General features: G+C 43.6%; 1 protein-coding gene across 4 annotated transcripts in view; it reads left to right on the top strand.

Annotated features, from left to right (window-relative positions):
- CEP63 (centrosomal protein 63) overlaps nucleotides 1-14,234 on the top strand; it is a 379,989-nt gene that overhangs the window by 287,609 nt on the left and 78,146 nt on the right. The gene's annotated exons all lie outside the window — the stretch shown is intronic.

Below are 14,234 nucleotides of genomic sequence, written 5' to 3'. Positions count from 1 at the left end.
GCCTTCCAGCTATTTCTATCTACTTGCATTATCCCACTGTATTGGAAACATGTGTTTGAGGCTATTCCAAATTAGGAATGAATCAGAACAAATATCCAAAATGTATCCTCTCCACTATGTCACCAACGGTAATTCAGTCCTTGGCCTTCCAACTTACTATGTTAATTTCTCCAGCTCTTTTTAAAAATTACCTAAAAGACACCCTCCTCCTGGAAGTTGGAGTTCATACAAAATCAAGCTGTCCAGCCAAAATATTTGCAGGTTCCTCCATCCATAGCCATTGAGCGTTTCTGAATCATCACTGTAATTCAATGAAGGGCATCACATTCAAATTGAAAGTGACCATTACTACTCACTACCTTAGTCAATCCACCATTGAACAGAAATAGAAGCTGCATTGCTGAATTTTAAAAGAGCATGTTGGGAATGTCTAGCTTCCCTCCCATTCATAGTGCATTTTAAGGACTTTTTAGGTACAGCCCAAGGCTTGTTCTGTCCCATATCGGTGTGGCATTAACAAATCCTACTTACAAGACAAATCCGTACCTAGACAAGCTCTGAACCAAGATAAGAAACCTGTGAATCACAGCCACTGTACTTGCAGCTTGTAGACCTAATGAACTACTGCCTGTTATTGGTGTGAGAGTCTAATCCCCCTTTGTCCACTGTGACAGCTCATTTGCACCCTATCCAACCATAAGCTTCCTCTGGGGTCTTACAGCACTTGGAAATGTCCCAAACTTAAAATCAATGATTTTACCAGGAAAAGTAATATGCACTTGATCCCCAGTGATTGCTGCTTACGCTTTGCCTCTGTTCTTGACTTTTGGCGTTTGGACAACATGAGTATACTCATGGGAAGACAAAGATTTTTATTTATCTAAGGAATGGGTTTGCATCTCTGTGGCCTTGATGAGTATGTGGTTACTATCCATGTGGGCGGATGACATTCAGGATGCTAGAGGCAGGGCTCTGATTAAGGAACTTAGGAAGTTGGGCCTTTTGAACTTCCGGGACACTGAAGTAGTAGATATTCATCAGCTCCCAACGTTTGTGGGTAGAGGGTCTGGCACCACAATTGACTATATTTTTGTGTCTCCGCTATTGAAAGATTTGATAACTGGAGGAGAGGTGCTTGGAAAATGTGTAAGTGACCATAACCCCCTTACAGTATGCTTTAAACTTCCAGGGGCTCCAAGTAAATCAGGGCAGGTTGGACCCGCAATACTGAAGATACGAGATCAGGGTAGGCGACTTGGCTGGAAACAGGTAGATGCCCAAAAAGTTATAGAGAGGGTGGTGGGGGGCAACCTACCCTTGTTTATGGATATACTTTTGAGAGAGACTCCGAGCCCTAAGGAAGTGATGGATGCAATAGCTGAAGTAAACATAGTAGTTAGAGACTGTTTATTTCCAATAGACAGTCGTCCCAACAAGCGCAGAGGTGGGTGTTTTGAAAAGGCCTGTTACGATGCTAGGGCAAATATGAAAACGGCCCTCAAGGAATACCGCAGAGATAAGCCTGCGGTGAAAGCAGCAAGGATTAAGTATAAAAGGGCTTTGAGGGAAAGTAAGGAAACATTTAAAGCAAAGGCCTGGGTAGAGTTGGAGCGCGCCACAGTCCTGAAGGATCCTGGTTTGTTTTGGAAGGTGGTGAATAGAGGCTCTTTTGCAACAGAGACATATGAGGGTTTGGGCTGTAATATTGCCCAGGAGGCTTGGGTAAATTATTTCTGTAGAATCTTTGAGGGAATCCCCCTAAGAAATAATTGGGAAAAAGAGTGTGTTGTGGTTCCCAATCTAGCGATCAGGTTTTCGCTCCAGGAAGTTATTGATGCACTCCAGGGTAGTGCTAGTAACAAAGCCGCGGGCCCGGATTCCATCCCCATGGATTTGTACAAATCTTGTCCTCAGCTATGGGCACCTGTTCTCTTAAATGTTCTTAATGCAGCAGTTACCGTGGGAATTCCTGCCTCTTGGAAAAGGGCTTGTATTATCCCAGTTTTTAAAATGGGGGATCGGAATGACCCTAAGTCTTATCGCCCTATTTCCCTACTTGACTCTTATGGGAAGATTTTGGGACGGATCATCTTAAGGCGTATTGAGGCTTGGATGGCAGAAAAGGAAATTTTGAGCCGGGACCAGTACGGGTTTAGGGAAGGTCTTGGCACACGTGAAAAGTGCCTTAATCTTCTGATGATGATTGGGAAATATACGCAAGCCAGGAAGGGCACCCTTTATCTTGCCTTTATGGACCTTAGTTGTGCCTTTGATAAGGTAAATCGGTCCATATTGTGGGAAAGGTTAAGTCAGGTAGGGATGGATCCTGATATTGTGGAGCTGCTGCGGTACCTCCACTCAGGATCGGTTTCTAATGTGAGGGTGGGGACAAATGGGGAATGTTCAGAGGCTTTTAAGCTCACAAAGGGCGTTCGCCAGGGGTGTGTGTTGGCCCCTACTCTGTTCCTTTTATATACTAATGGATTGTCGGATTTCTTGGTGGAACACTGTAGGGATGTCCCTAAGGTGAATGACACTAATGTCCCGGTGTTGACATACGCGGATGATGCAGTCCTTATGGCCCGCACCATGAATGGCCTCCGTAAAGTATTTAGAGCCTATACCTCTTACATTTCAGGCTTGGGTCTAGAGATCAATTAAAAGAAATCGCATTTTATGGTATGTGGTAGACCTTTGAGCAGGGTTAGGGAGATAAAGGTTGATGATCAAATTATTAGCAGGGTCAATGAATTCCCATATTTAGGGGTGATTTTTGATGATAAAGGCTCATGGAAACCCTCTATTGCCAGAAGGAGTATGCTCTTCCCTGCCTCAGTTGGTGCCACTTTTGATTTTGCTGTAAGTGTAGGAAGTAAACCTATTAAGCCTCTGCTTGAAATCTACAGGCAAAAATGTCTCCCTGTCCTGTTGTATGGTGCAGCACTCGGGGGGTATATGGACACCCGAGCGCCCATTGTTGTAGAAAATCGTTTCTGTAGAAGGCTATTGGGTGTTGGCCAAAATACCCCTGGTTTTTGCCTGCATCTAGCACTAGATCTTGAGTGTGTGCAAGACACTATTCAGTTGGCTCCCCTCTTGTGATTTCGATTTGGAGTAATGAATTTGCCATTTTTAATAGAGAGATCTTAAGGGACTGTTTGGCCTGTGATAATGTAAAATACATTCCCTGGCTGATGTATATAAGAAAGGTAGCACAGGATTTGGGGCGGCCGGACTTGTTTGACACTCTTGAGGGTCTGACTAGCCGGGATAAAAATTGGGTGAAGGAGAATTTTTTAAGAATCAGGGGGGCTGAAAGAGAGGGAAAGGAACTAGGGAAACAATTGGTCAGGGATTTTGTTATGTTAAAGATGGGGGCGGGTCCTGAGCCCTATCTCCTAGCAATAAATGATCTGAGGGAAAGGACTCTTATTACTCGATTTCGCTTGGGGATCATTAGAAGTAAGCTCTGTTTTCCGTTAGGTCAGTATGGTGAAAAATCTATCAGACTGTGTCCCTGTGACGGGGTGTCCCTGCAGACCTTGTCCCATTTTACATTATTCTGTGTTTTTTATGCACCTTTTAGAAGACGTTTTTTTATTACCCCTGCTGAGGCCAAAGGGTTTTGTGCAATATCGTCCTGCTTTCATGTGGCTGCAAATGGCCCCAGATGCATTGGTATGGAGGGGTTTGGGATTGTTTTTGAGGGGAGCCATTACTTGGCGTACTAATGTAGAGTTTTTTAAAGGTTTTTTTTAGACTATTATCCTTGGTAACGAGGTTTTATTTGTTTTTAAAAATTATGATTATTGTTATTTTACTGTTTTATTGATATTATGATCTATTTATTGTTGTTTATGTAATTTAAGGGTTGAATTATTTCATACCGAATAAAGTCTTTCTATACTATCCATGTATGTCAACACTTGATGCAACTATACTTATTGGTGGAGTGCATGAGGCAACCAATGGAAAATTTCTTCATTTCTCGTCCAAGTGATGAAGCACTGAGGATTATCTTTTGGAAACATTTGTAATATCTGATTCTCCTCATGTGTCCAATAACCCTGCTTTCCGCTCCCATAATGTACACAAACCACTTGATCTTCCCAATAATCCTACACTCTTCTGTCAGCATGCTCATCCTCTCCATCGATGATGGGATTTGTCCTGTCAGTTCAACCAACAGATCCTCTGTTCCAGTAATATGTACTTTGTTAGCAAACCCAAGGCTTGATTTCAGAGAGGTTCTAGAATAGTCAGTATTTTCAAAGTCTGCTGTAATTGAATTAGGGTGTCTCTTTCTCTGATTCATGCCTGAAGATTTGTAATATTTGTATATAGGCATCTATGACTGTGTGCAGTCGTGCAAACAAAACGGATGCACCCTGTCCTTGAGGTTAATGGTCCAAATCTAGAGTACACGTCTTCTCTCTCTGATTCTGCCCTTCAAGAAAAGGCTACGTTTCTGTCAGATTGAATGTTACCACTGGTTGAGCTTAGTGCAGTTTGCACCTCTGTTGTGGTATATTCACCACATGCAAATGAAGGGTTTCATAACCTGACCTTCCCTTAATGTGATGAAGACTCAATCCATCTACATATAGCTCCTACGTTCATACCTATGTATCTTCTCTGCTTCATGGTGGTGGAACATTGGTTAGCCTGGCCTACAGCTTCATAGCACAATTCTCATGCTGCCACATTGGGTCCCAGTGTTTAGGCCCTTAGAACTCCGGGCCACACCCATTTCACAAGCCCTTATTAAGTGGGTCTGGGGTCCAGGTACTTTGTATGCTTTTTGCTATTTCACCCGCCAGGACCCAAAATCGAACCTTGGTAGTTTCCATCTTAATTAGTGAATATCATTTTTATCTGACATCTGATGGGTGGGAACTGCACTTAGAACACTGTATTTTCCCTCTTTCACCTTGAGACCCCGTCTGTTCTTTCTGCTTCCACTGGTACAAAATCAATGTCCATGTTCCTTGGTGGCCAGGGTGTGAGGTCCCACAGGATATAATCATTCATTCACCAAGGGCTGTTGCTGCTCAGTTGTGATGGATACTTCTAACTGCAGATTTCTTACCTTGTGAATATTCCACAGACTTCAGGCTGGATCCAGAAAATCTATAGCAATACTCCTGTGTGCCGGTAGGTGGTGGTGTGTGAGTTTGTGGCAACGTTGTTCTGAAAGTTACATGCGGAGCTGATTATGAGCTCCACCCATTTGTGCAAACATCAGTTCCTTGCTTTCTGCAGAACCGGAACTACCCTGCAACTTTTCACAAGACTGTTTACTCAAAATGTACTTAACAAATCCAGTGTGCACGGGAAATGTCACTCCTAAAACACAGGTTCAAAGCTTGTAGTAAATGTTGCAATCAAATGTTTGTGACATTTCCCCACAAGATTTGTCTTTCTTGCTCAGATGTGTACTCCAAGACCTGTAGTGAATGCACCTTAATTTACCTGAATGCCATTTGGAACCGTGAGGGAAGCTGTACATCATCAAGTACCAGAAGACTTCATGTCAGGACTGGTCAAAGACGAAGGTGAAGTCCCATTCCTAATCCTGAAGTAATTCTCGCGGCAGATATTGGTCGCACTCAGAGTCCTTGTGCAAGTCAATCATGAAGCACAAGAAGTCCAAGTAGGACACGGTCTTGTCCCTCCACTCTTGAACTCCAGAGAAGGTGGCAGGACATAAATGTGCCTCCGAGTCTTGCTCCCGAACTCGATCTCCTTCAAAGCCAAATCAGACTCTCATTCCTGGGCAACACAAATTTCCGGGCCCCTCTATGACACTGCAGCAAATCCATGCGTGCAGAAGTGCTATACTGTGTCTCTTTAGCTGGCTTCTGACTCCCTCTGGCATGCCTCCAATCTTCCATAAACCAGAAAAACCTCCACCTGGAACTCCACTGGTGGGTTTGCCCTCAGCAGCAGCTGGAACCTCTGGACACATATTATGGGCCCACACCAGCTTCGGTACTGAAGTCCTATGCTGGACCCAGGAGCAGCGGCACCAACGCCAGAAGATGAAGTGCAACTGATAGTGCTGTCTCACTCTGAGCGGACTCTGCTTCGACTTCGACTGAGGCGGTGCCCTGATCCCACTGGGTCGCAGCCTTCCATCAATCCATCAGACTCTGGCACATTTCTATTGCCTCAAGAAAGGGCCTATATCATTCATAATCTCTTTTCAGCAAAGATTCTGATAGCAACCGTTATGATGGAGGGAATGAATATGTTCAACCCCATACTGAGGACAATTGGTGTGATGAGCTGCAAGATGTAGGTGGACTAGATATTTCTCCAGACACTGGACTGGTCTCTCCTCCTGGGCTGAGGCTACTGTTGAAAGTGCCTTCTTCACAGTTGTAATGTGGAGGGAGGATGAAGTTCTTGACATTCAGTTGCTCACTATAGAAATGAAAAACAATATTCTTCCCAAAGTGCTTCAACCCAGACAAATTAATACTGAGTCCCTACTACCTTTTAGTGAAACCCTTGCATACACCCTTCTTGGGAAATGTCAAAGCCATGTTCCAGATCACCAGTAAATAAGCAGATAGCGAGATGCCACCTCCCTTCCCTGGGTGATCAGGCCTTACTAACACAGCATCTAATTCTAGAGAACTTGGTGGTGTAAGCATCCACGAGCAAGGTCAACCCCCAGTGCATTCCCTACCTACCCACCGGATAGAGAATCAAAGTCTCTTGAAAGTTTAGGAAAGTTAATGTTCTTCTCCAACAGCTTGGCATTGCTGACTTTCAGCTGCTTATTATGCTACTATACTCATGCCCTTTAGGATTATGCTGCTCAAGACCTATCTGCTGTGTTTGATGACATATGACCCAGCCTTACACAATTCATTCAGGGTGGTTGTGATGCTTCTTTTTTCACAATTCATTGTGGGTTGCGCACTACACATGCCTTGGTCAGGCAGTTATCACCAACGTGTTGCTCAGGAGACACACCTGGATGAGGGCTATATAGGAATCTCAGGGGATGTCTTTCATCATTGATATGCCCCTATTTTGCCCTTGATTCTGATGCATAAGTAGATTCTGCGATGGGGCGCTTTAAAGACAGCTGGGTGTTACCACACTCCACTGGTCTGTCTGCACACTCCCATGCTACCAGCCTAGCAGACCCTAAAACCTTCCTTAGCTGAGGCTATGATACCCACAGAAAGCATGGACAACAAGCGGCAGCGTGCAGCCCAGTCCACTGTGCCTCTCAGCTGCTGTAGGCAGGAAACCTCTCAGGATTCAACATTTTCACCCAGGGTGGCAAGCCATTACTTCAGTCAAGTGGTTCCTTCAAGTTTTCCAGCGGGGTTACGCCCTTCCATTTCTTTTCACTATCCCGCACCTTCCACCACAATCACAGTAGCTCACAGAGAACTGTCACCCTGTTGTAGCAGGAAGTGCAGGCCATGTTGGTGAAAAAGAGCCTAAAAGGATTCTGACTTCGTAGGTGGGAACTGGGTGTTAAGCCTGCTGCTTTTCTATTTTAGATATTGATCCTCTCACTAGCTTCCGTTGGAAGCACAAATTCAAGATCCTCACTCTGGCCAAGGTCTTGTCTGCCCTTGGACCTGAATGAAGACTGGATAGAAGCTTTGGATCTGCAGGATGCTTATTTCCACATCCCCATTCAGCAGGCCTGCAGGCGGTTTACAATGGGACAGGAGCACTTTCGGTTTGCTCTGCTCCCCTTTGGCCTCACCAGTGCCACCTGAATGTTAACCAAAGTGATGGCAGTGCTTACAGCGCATCTTCGGAGGTCAGAGATTCCAGTTGTCCTCCACCTCGACAACTAGCAGCTAAAGGCAGGTTGGTCCCAGGCATTCGACACCAACCTCCAGATTATGGCAGACTTCTAGACTTCTTTGGGGTTCACTATCAATGTGCCAAAGTCACACCTGACACCTTCACAGATGCTCCCTTTCACCTGTACTATTATAGACACAGTGCAGTTTTGTGCCATTCCCCTGGAGCAGAGAGTCAATGACATTCATCCTATCGGTGAGATCTGTAAAGAGTTCTAGGCTCCTTTCTCCATCTAAAGAGGTCCCAAGTCTAGAACCTTGCACACTGGTCACAGGAACTCTGCAGATGGGCTCTGTGTCTGCTAGTACAGACAGCCTAGAAAGCAACTGATGTCAGAGCTCATGAGTGGCACTTTTATGCGGCTCAGCATGTCACTTCTGGAGTGGAACGACATTGGCCTGGAGCCAAATGATGGCACTCACAGGAGCGATGGGATACTACTGAAGACTTTCCGAATCTAGTCTGACACCTGAGGAATATTCAAAAGGTAAGAAATCTGCTGTTAGAGGGAGTGCTCACCATAAAACGCATATCAGAAGATAAGTAACTTGTTTGTGTGGTAGTCTGGCACGAGCCCTCCTCTCCTTATTTCACACTGTTAATGTGTGAAAGACAGAACCTTAAGTAAAATTCAGAAACAGGATTATTCTTTGAGGATGACGTTTTTTTCAGCTGAATGACATAGAGCTGCTGGAGTTCCAGCAAAATGTCTGATAAGAAACTCAAAGCGCAGATAGTTATACTCTCTTGTAGTGATGGAAATGTTCTAAATGGTTCAGTTCATGGCAAACATATGTGCATTCACTATACATGTAACAACTTCTTCCTGGTATATTGATTGTTAAAGTTCTTGCATGTATTAGTGCTGTATCAATGCGTTCATGCAACACAAGCACAATGGAGTAGGTGTAGTTTGCATTTGCAGCCAGGCACCGACATTTCCCACCTTTTAGCACTGTGTGCCAACCTTCATAACACTTAATGTCAATCAGATGCCTGGCCTACCTCAGGAATTCGTAGTCTCTTTCTAATTCTACCCCATCATCATTCAGCCCCTGCTTGTAACCTTTAATACTTTCTACAGTGCCATGCCGTATTTACACCTATTGAGCATAGGCTTGGCCCTGCAACATATAAGTAACAAGCATTTGCAATGCAACGGGTCTCAAGTTTGCTCGTGTTAGAGCTAATAGCATTGTAAACTCCTAACCGGACTTTTCTTGCCACATAAACCATGTACGGAACCGGAAAAAGTGCAATTAACTGTGTAACAGGGACGATATTATGCAAAGCGCTCGACTTCTGCCAAGCGAGATCGCGTTGCGAAAATAGAGAAAAAGTAGTCCACGAACCGAACAGAAAACAGCGAGCCTCGTATGTTTTCTGTACTTGGTCAATCCGCTCGAGGAGGGCTAACCACCGGAAAAGGCATGACGTATGCGTGCCTTCCACTAATGAAATCAAGCAGGTTCTAACAGACAAGCCCACAAACCAATGAAAGACACTGACGTGACGTGGACGGGGCTCCGAGCCCTTTTTAATTCCTAAAGCGTCTCGCAAGCGCATGCGACGCAGGCTCGACCCTAAAAAGAAAAGGCGCAAAATCAAAAATACAACAGTTACTAGTTCCAGGAGGCCTGAGATCCACTTTCCACAATTCCACCGCTTATCTCCTATTTTCTTGCAAAACCCTTGTTTGCACAACTCATGCTCTTTCTGTGAAACCTTTGCGATATTGATTGAAAGATCTTGTTTGTTAAGGGATAAAAGTGCACATCGTGTGTTCACTACTCCTCCCACCTTTGCTAAAAATAAGTTCAAAGTCCATTTTGTTTATCAAAATAATTCTGCACGTTGCAGTCATTTCTTAACTTTAGATAAAGCAGCAGTGGCATCATTGTCCAGCCTCTCTATTAATTGTGCTTGCTTTGTTATTCTTATTACATTTAATGCTACCCTTTTTGGAGTAACCATCACTGAAAAAATGTCCAAAAACATTTTCGCTTGCATTCCCCCATTTGATAATAGAAATGGATGTTCCTCAGTTGTTTATTGTGATATATTTGTGAAGATACTAAGGTAACAGGAGACATTCCAGCCAAGTAGTAATGAAAAGTGGACCTACTTTCCACAAACATTATACTTATCTTGTAAACTCTTTATCTTCTTGTAGTGCATAAATTGCTCTGGCATGTTAAAAGGATACATACAGTTACTTTTGCCCTCCTTTAAGGTTCTCCTGGAAAGCAAAGTGCTATGCAAGCTGCTATGCAAAATATTCCTGCCCTCTCACCCCATAGAAAGCTGGATGTGTTGGTAGTGAAGCCTTTTCCCTTGAAATAGGTTTATTGTGGGACCTCAACACCTCCTTTTGTATAAGCGACTAATGCCTAGTTTCATTTTCAATTTAACATTACTTTTCCCCTTCAGACATCATGCATTGTGTTTTTACTGCATGAAACATTAGCATCAGCAATGCCAGAATTAGTCCAATTTTGTTGGTGGCAGACACAGTCTCCATGATGATCAGAACGCTGTTCTGCCCCTGACTCATCACTGCTTCCTTTTTTGGCTTGTTGAGCTGCCCCGCTTCTTTTGGCTTCTTGTGATTCAGCCTCCTGTTTGGCTTGTTGTTTCTGGCAGTAACCACTGAATACAGTAGCTCACTCTTTGGGTTTTGGAGTCGTCACCGCCCTACTCTGTGCTCTCACGTTTTTAGTGTGGAGTGCATGTATCCAAAATAGCAGTCTCGCATATTTCAAAGGTATTGGTGCTGCTTGCTTGACCTGGTGAAACGCAGAGCGCACCGCATCAGACAGTCTTTTGCAGCAGTCCATGATGAAATCATCAGGTATTGACAGCAACGCACTTGTGGTCATTGTGGGGATCCACATTGACTGGCCAACCAGGAACACATCAGGGACAAACCTGTCTTTTTACTTGGTGCCAAAGAGAGACTCATTAGCACCTGAGACAGAGCATCGGGCCATTGCACAGTGTTGGATGCTTTTTCTTTATGACACCATTCAGTTGCTCCACTGTGTCCGAAAATGAGGGGTGAGGAATACACTGCGGTTTTTGTGTGACACCCACAACCTCACATATTAGTTCAATGATTTTGTTTTTGAAATGTCCTTCCTGATCACTATATGTACTTTGGTACTCCGTACAGCAGGATGAGTTCTTTAAGCAACTGTTTTTGCCACAGTTGTGGCGTCACACCTGCATGTTGGACGGTCATCCACCCGTACCCATCTTAAGAACATTCAGATCTCTCTCTCCTCCGCCGGGGGGCTCCTCCCCCTAAAGTCAATCTGCAATCTTAAAAATAGTTCATATACCAAAGGACGATGACTCATCATAGCCACAGTTCCTTTCCCCACATTATTTTTCTGACAAATCGAACACTCTGTGCTTTTCCTCCTATCCTGTATCTTCCTGATTGTTCCTACCCTCTGCCGTTGTAGGTGCAAGCACATTGAAGGTGGTCACTGCTGCAAACAGAGCAGAGTAGGCAGCAGAGCCATTTATTACCCCTTTAATACTTCGTCTGACCCTCCTCAATGTGCTGCACATTTCACAATGGCTATCTGAGATGACATTAGCAGAGTTTGCCACGGATGACACGTTGGGAGGCCTTTTCGTATTGGAATACCAGCTAAGGCTGTAGATCTCATCTGCTCCCAGAACTCTCCATAATCATTCATCACACCAAACTCATTACGAGAATCAATATAAATTATTACAGTTTTTACTCAAAAACATGCTCTTGTGGGAGCGATCAATTCTGTAAACTTCCTGTAGAAGAGGCTTCAAATACTCTTTCAGTGGTCATGCAGCATATAAAGCCTGTACATTTCCAGCACTGTCTCTTGAGCATGCCAATCTTTAAACAACACATTAGCATAATGTTCCGAGGGTTCATCTTTGATGTCTGGACAAGAGTTGTGCACAATTATGTGACCTATATATAATCATGATCTTTTTCGGCATTTTGCTGGGAGGGCGAAGGCAATAGTGTAGCAACATTCAAAACTTTGCATCTTTTTACAGATATGGTGGGAGTAGAAAGCAAATTGAATTCATAATGTGTGAGTTGGTCGTCTAACAAGCACTGTATTTTTCATTCAAAATTTGAGCTGCGAGGTGTATGTATAATGTGACAGGATGCCCTAATACACTATTATCAGACTGTTCCACATTCATTGCAGCAACTGCTCTCAACTACAGTAGGAGAGCTTGCCAATACAGAATCCAAAGAAGCTGAAAAATATGCAACCAGACGCTTTCGATCAGTATGTCTTTATGTCAGCACAGAAAAAGAGCACTCCTCACGTTTACATTATTAGAAAAATTCATATTCAGACATAGTCAGGGTTGGGTATGAATACAAAGCATGTTTGCACTCTTGGAATTACTTTTGACAATAATCTTTCCCGGGACACTGGATCAGAGATTTCCTTCCTTGCCAATCCCAGAAGAGGTTGATCTATGAGGGGAAAAACTTTGGAATCCACTGTCTCCAATACCTCATCACAACAAGGAACACCTTCAAATCTCACTGTGTGCACGGTGGGACCTCCTGTAACACAGCTGTCGTCCTCTCCTTGGACACCTTTGGTCTGCCTTTTGTTCTAACTTGTGCCCTAAATAGATTACCTTAGACTGAGAGTGTTAGTGTTTTAAAAGGAAGAGGTTATACTTCCATGTGAGCCAAATGTTTCATCAAAGCAATAGTGTTCCATTTACATGCCTTCCTCGTGGTTAAGGCAACCAACAAGTTTTTAATGTACTGAACCAACACAGATCCATGAGCAAGACATAAAGATTGTAGATCCTTGTAAAGGTCTAAGAGAAAATAGTTTTGTGTGTAAAAGTGAATATATATTGACTGTCTTCATGTATTGTAGCTCTGTACCAACATCCGCTTATCCTTAAGCTTCTTTAGTTTCCAATCAAAATAGTCACTGCACTACATCTACATGCTATAATTTCCTCTATCGGATTATCAGGCTAACACATAACAGATTATTGCGCCAGAGTTTTATATCTGGCCACCTCCACATCACAAAAGCAGATACCAGGGTTGGCATTTCCCACTGAGCTGCATCCTAAGTTCTGCTGTGGTGCTTATGCACTTGAAATAGTCTTTCATAATAAGCACATAGGCCCTCATCTTTTTCTGAGTAGTTTACATAATTTTTGCCCAATTTACAACATCACGGTTGCACTCTTTCATTCAAATACTGCATAACTTTTTTGTACTTTTCTGTTACTACTGATGAGTGTCCAAACTTCAGTAATCTATATAACAAAGGGTACACTGTTCCAAAAGTGTCTGTCTATACGGGCTTTCACGAGCAGGTCATATAATAGGAGTGCCCTCAAGCATCAATTCCGACGCTAGGCATCATCATCGGGCTAACTCCTCGTCAGACCGGTAGTGCAATGTCCGACGGGCCACCACACAAATGGTGGTGGCTCTTTGACCGAAGATGATGTTACTGATCTGATGGAATCAGCAGGGTGTGATAACGCCAGACAGAAAAGGAGAGTAAGCGGTGTGTTAAAATTGGCTCTGAACACCAAATGTCTTTTATTAATTGCTCTAGGTAAGGGTCAGGCCAAGATTAAAAGTGAATAAAGGAGTTCTAGGGGGGATAATGTCCCCTCTACTCCTCAAAAAAGGGGGAAAGGAGGAGATGTACTCAATCCTAACTCTAAACTTCAGACCATCTCTCTGAGGTTCTGCATCTGGCCAAGTCACATACATATTACAACTGTCCCACACTTCTTTGAGCTCTAAAATAGAAAACAATGCATCTAGATCTGTCCTCAATAATTGTGACAACTTTGTTATCCTCTCTACTTCTCTGTACTACTTTATGGGGTCTTCCGGCAAACTCAAAAAGTCCTTAATAAATGACCACAATTCATACTTGTTCTATGGCACATGAATGTGAATCAGTTTTCCGTCTGCCCCGTGCTCCTCTCTCAATGGATACTCATCCATCCATTCAAGTCAATTTATTACTATAATGTCATCCTTAGTCGCCACCGCCTGCTTTCATGGTGATTGCTCACTCCACTCTCTTCAAACCTTCCACAGTCTCCCCCTTTCCTATCTTTTCCAGCAGTTCCTCAAACCGGTGCCTCGACATCACCAGTTTCACTTTCCTGTCCTCAACTGCTTTCAAATTTCATATGTGTGGCTCACATATCCTCATTTTCCTAGCTGCCCAGCTATTGTAACAAGTTGACATGCCATTCTCACTCTACTACTAGCATGTGGTCCAACAGCGCTGCGACGCCTCCGGGTAGTTTTCGGCGCTCTACAAATTCAAATAACATATCATGTACTACTAACATGTACTGTTTCTCTGGGACCCTTT

Source organism: Pleurodeles waltl, chromosome 11 (genome assembly GCF_031143425.1).
Source record: "Pleurodeles waltl isolate 20211129_DDA chromosome 11, aPleWal1.hap1.20221129, whole genome shotgun sequence".
Classification (NCBI taxonomy): Eukaryota; Metazoa; Chordata; class Amphibia; order Caudata; family Salamandridae; genus Pleurodeles; species Pleurodeles waltl.
The sequence above is the reverse complement of the archived record's forward strand: the minus strand, read 5'-3'. Positions and strand labels throughout refer to the sequence as shown.